General features: G+C 42.1%; 1 protein-coding gene across 2 annotated transcripts in view; it reads right to left on the bottom strand.

The window, feature by feature from the left end:
* ACSL3 (acyl-CoA synthetase long-chain family member 3) overlaps positions 1 to 397 on the bottom strand; it is a 37,361-nt gene extending 36,964 nt beyond the window's left edge. For both annotated transcript variants that reach the window (XM_008629564.2, XM_017728860.1), the window contains exon 1: positions 294 to 397. The gene's annotated coding sequence lies outside the window, so the exon portion shown is untranslated. The remainder of the gene's footprint in view (positions 1 to 293) is intronic.
* Positions 398 to 5,390: the final 4,993 nt, after the last annotated feature.

Raw genomic sequence — 5,390 nt, 5'->3', positions numbered from 1 at the left:
GACCACTAATTAAATTTGACACACTTGTTCAACAAAAAGAAGCAGCAACCAGCACACTCATTCATGAGTCTGGAGAAGTAAACCAGTACTTTTCAGGACTGATCCTGCTTAATACATAATCAGTGATTTGGCCTGATATACTACTTATACTAATACTGTTATACCCTTTAGTTTTAGAAGAAAACTTCTGTTAGATGAGAAAGAAAAAATCCTTAAAGGAATGTGTTTACTAATTGACCTGCTTACAACAATTACATTATGATAAAAGCATGAATTAACAAGAAAAAAAAAACCTTATGCAACTTCTCATCGTGGCAGGTACAGGTACAAGAGCTGATACAAGATGTTCCAGTCTCAGTTTACTCAATAGGAGCTGTCACAGGCAACTGCGTGAAATCTAAAAATGGAGAATCCCCATTAAATATGGCAATTATAAAACGCATCATCCATTTTTTCACTTATTTTGTAATAAATAAATGAAACCTTTTCCTCATCTGATACTGCACTGTCTCACCTCAGAGTCCAGGCCCACTACATCCAAGTTAACACAAAGGCAGATGTAACACACAGCACAGCCAGTTTGGGCTTGAGTCCCATACAATCAAGGTGGCTGCAATAGCTTCAGTTAAACTCACGAGCTCATGGTGCTCGTCTCCCTGACAAATTCTAACTCCCCAGTGGCTTTCAATGTACGCTGCTTCTACCATTTAGGGTAGAAAAAAATAGACCTATCATTGTGTATCCACCCACACAGAGAACACATTTCAGCCTGAGTAATAAAATATTCTTGAACACTTTACAAAAAGACTTAATAAAATAGTAATAATTGTATTTACTGATTTTGCTCTACTATACAAAGTTTTATCTATTGTCCTTTGCAGAAAGAAGTCTTGAAAACCTGTGCCAGAAAATCACATTTAAAATAGGCAAATGGAAATATTTTGTACCTATTACCTTTCTTCAAACATTATTTACACAGCTATTCAGTTCTTAAAGATAATATTTTCCAGTTGATTAACTATTTGCTGCTTGAGGTGAGCATCCAGGGTGCTGACTGCCCCATTTTTTGACTTCCACGACTTTACACATACTAATCAAACAAAACCAAACTCCATCCCAGAGACTCCAAGACACTCTTGCAAAAAAACATTTTGGTCAACAATTTATAGTTGTAGGAACACACACTAAATTTCTCTTATCAGCAAATCATGCAAAAAAACCTCCTGATTTATTAACATTCACAGAAAGGATGAAAAGGCTATTCATAGGGTTAGGCTTTAACAGACAAGATAACCGAGTATCTTCAGGTACTGCCCAATCTCGTCATTACAGAATGTAACATTAGGAGTACTCAAGACAATATAACAAAGCCCACAATACAGACTTCTAACTGTAGCAAAAATCAGCTTCTCTTAGTTTACATCTGGACTTAAAAAGTAACATCAACAACCCTGAAAAGGCAGATTTTTACTACATCTGGAATTCACTCAAGAGCTGCCAGTATTTGCTAGCACCCAGCAAGTGAGCCTTTTACAAAAAAAGAGACCAAAAAGAAAGAAATCCCTATTACTCATTTATAAATACTCATGTAGTCATCTGTATAAAAATAAAAAAGCAAACCAAAGGTACACAGAAGCAACAGCCTTTGCTTCACAGGCAAAATCCCTGGACTGTGAAGCAAGGAGAGCCTGAGGCGATGAACGGTGTGCAGAGGAGAATCCCAAACATGTACCCATCTAAGTGGAAGGTCTCTTTTGCAATATGGGTTTAAAGAGCAGTTATATTTGAAAACAGATGTTCATCACAGGTACAGCACAAGTATCTTCACATATTTCTTGAAACAGAAGGGATAGAAATCCCAGCAAGTCCTACTGAATGGCAGAAATGTATGCTCTGGGTCCCTGGAGAAGAGCTAGTGCTCAGCACATCCTCCTGAATTGGAAGCAACAGCAGAGTGGGCACAAGGACACACCTCACCTCCCCAACTCACCCTTCACTGCTTTCCACAAGTCTCTCCTCCCACCACCTCCTGCATTCCCTGAGCACTGCTGCCCTGGCACTGCTCGTGGGAGCTGTAGTGCCCCCCAGCAACAGGTGTGCCAGCAACCTCCAGGCCATCCTGGCAGTCTCCTCTCTCACAGGCCCTGTGGTTTCCACACAAGCGCACACACTGTCCTTGACCCCCACTTGCTGATTTTCCAGCCTCCAACCTCTCCAAGTTCACCCTTTTCCAGGCTGCTGCCTGGGTCTCAGCATCACTTCTAGCACAAGGGAGAAGACTTCCCATGAGGCTCTCAAACATCCACAAAGCCCTTCACCCAGCAGACCTGTACCCTGTTACAAACAGGAGTGCCTCTCTGCAGTCAAGCTGGGAACAGATCCATAGCTCTGTCCCAAAGGACATCTGCTCTCAACACAGAGGAAAAGCAACGCTCAGCACACCAACCCCCAGGGACCACCACCCACTGGGAATAAACCCAGCAGGACCTTCCTCAACAGTTCCACATGACCACTCAGGGCTTGTCACAGTTATCGAACAGCCTCTGCTACAGAAAGATCTGGAAGAGGATTGCATGGCTGTAACACAGGCACACACTCAGAGGTTTTTCTGAAACTCTTTCAAGCAAGCAGACAAGAATGAAACGGATTCCCTCATCAACTCCAGTCCTCGATGTCTCACTCCCAGTCCTGAACAAGAGATAACCTGTCTCTCCCTGGACTTTGCTCTCCCTGCTGCTCCACATGCTGTGAAACTGCTGTTGTCTTACACAGAAAGAGGGATGGTGGGAAACCAAAATTGCTGTTGATTATGGCTCTGCTCTCAAAAGGAGGCAAATAAATCTTCAGGACATGGAGAGAATACACTCTCTGAAAGCACCTGTAGGGTAATTCTGAGCTACATTATTCAGATCACCTGTAGGCCTCCAGCTGTGACCCACTTCTAGCACAACCCTGGGTGAATCCTAAGGCTCTTTAAATGCTTCCCGTTGCTCTGCCAGGGAACGCAACGCTAGCCGATGGCCAGAGCCACCTCAGCATTCCCACTCCTGCCCCCACAACTCGACCCACCCAATGCTTCAGCATAAGCAAATCCACAACTCAACTCCAGTCCCGAGGGTAACTCAAGCACTTCTCTGCATGAGCATGTTTCTGAAAAGCCCAGGAGAGCACACACAGACCGTCAGGAAAGAGGCATCATGACCTGGAACAAACCAGTTCCCAAGGTAGGAGTTTAACAGACGGCTGGGGGAGGAAAGGTTGCTCATGAACTGCACAGCCTGAGAGTGTGATTTCAGTTTGGCTCAAGCAGATTTAACGCTGGGCTGCGAATAAAAACAGACTGTTCATCTCCAAAAGGTAATTCTGCTGTTGCCCTCCATTGCATCAACACACGAGTGCCTGTGTGGCTAGGAATGAGTCAGATTAGCTTGTTGACCCAGTTTAAACCCTCTCCTCAGAGTGGAATGGTGGATTTTCCTTTGTATTAACTTTGGTACTCATTTGAGCCTACCTTGAGTCACTGTAAGTACCTAAATCAACAGAAAATTAGCACTACAAAAGATGTTATTCTTCTACTATCTCAAACTGAGTAACCATGAACTGTCAGGAGTTACTGACAAGGCAAAGCCGGAGGAGGAGATGGAAGGAGCCTGGCAGTCGAGCTGCAAATGAAACCCGATGGGAGGAACGGAGCTCAGCACAGAGCGATAGCAGGAGGCCTAGTGACGTGGGTGTCACAGCACACTTCGGGATCAGGGCAGAGCTGCGGACTGGGGGATTAACCTGCTGCTCTCCTACTAACGATCTCACTACTTACTTTTTTCGGAGCTCAGCCTTGGGAGTTTCAGGTGCTACAAGATTAAATACCTTTAAAACTTTGGGCATAGGCTAATAACATTCCTATAAATACAAAGGGGTTGAATTTATGTCCTTCACGTGCCAGTGTTACGTTTGTAAAACGATACTCCTATTTCTTTAGGAGGCAGCCAGAAAGCATGTTATTAGGATAAATAAATTATTATGTCCTTGTTAAACACCAAGATACTACAACAGTATGAATTACATGAACCAAAGAAGTCCTTTTACCCTAGAGAGACATTCTATGGTATTAAGTAAATTTTGATACAAAGCAAGAAGTTTTACTATCTAGAAAAGATTCCTTTTCCTCTTAGTAGGCTCATTTACATCAAGGGGGGGGTGGAAATCACACCTAGTGTTGGCAGACAACAGGGAGACAAACGTGGTAGCACAGAACTAAACCAGACAGAAGGAACGGACATTTCTTGAGGGCACAAAGCTGCACTTTCTCTTAAATAGATCCTTGGTATATCCAGTTATTCTAAAAAGGTAATGGTAAGTGGGTATTAAAAACTTCTATTTGACATCAACCTCTTCTAGGTACACCCAAGCCCCACTGTCAGAAATATCACTGCACACTGCAGGACAGCGAGGGCCCAGGTTTGTACCTCTCTCCTCTGCTTCCTAACATAACAAAGACGGTGACATTTATTAGAAACTGAAAGCTAAAGTGACATCACAAACAAGACAAACAGATTTATTTCCCCCACAAAAAAGCTTCAGGACTTCAACACACAGTCTGATTCACACAGACTACAAACTTAAGTTTGAACCTTTGTTCCAGGCAAAAAATAAAACTAAATCAGTGAGTTCAGCAATAATGAGCTCCAGGAACAATATTTAAACATTCCTAAAGCTACCTTCACCCACAACACGAGCACCCTTCCAATAAAATCAACTAAAAATGCAAACCCCGTTGCAATTCTGTACCTTAGATGTTTTCTATTTAAAACATTTGAAAACTTACTTTCCTTAAATAAGGGGGTTTTCTTAACTTATCCAAGACAGTTTAGATATTTAATGGATTGACAAACACATCTTCTATTAATAAGAACAATAAAACACAGCTCTAAGGTGACAACTTTGTCAGCAAACCCAAACTTCCCAAAAAGAAGGCAGTGTGCTAAAAACACTTATTTAAAATCAAGTAACAAAGTAATGGCTATGCCAGAACACAATCCAGGGCTGCTCCACCTTTCACCTCCTCCTCCCACTACATACATGATGCTTCATGGCAAACAAGTGTCTTAATTCGTTCCAGGCACTTTACCAGATACTGTCAATATATTGCTTCTGTTCCTTTTCACAAGCAGTTATTAGAGCATTTAAAAGATGCATTTAGCACCAAACTAAATTAAATGTTTTCATGTTTGTGACAAGAGAAAAAAAAGAAACTAACGGATAAAGTACCTTGCTACTGCAGAAGGCCTCAGAGAAACTTTGGTATCTGCCAATTCACTGTTAGAGAGAGATGAAACCACCAATTTCCCCAGCATACTGCTAAATTTTTAAACCACAGATACAAATTAAAC

This window comes from Corvus brachyrhynchos, unplaced genomic scaffold, assembly GCF_000691975.1.
Source record: "Corvus brachyrhynchos isolate BGI_N302 unplaced genomic scaffold, ASM69197v1 scaffold223, whole genome shotgun sequence".
Classification (NCBI taxonomy): domain Eukaryota; kingdom Metazoa; phylum Chordata; class Aves; order Passeriformes; family Corvidae; genus Corvus; species Corvus brachyrhynchos.
The sequence above is the reverse complement of the archived record's forward strand: the minus strand, read 5'-3'. Positions and strand labels throughout refer to the sequence as shown.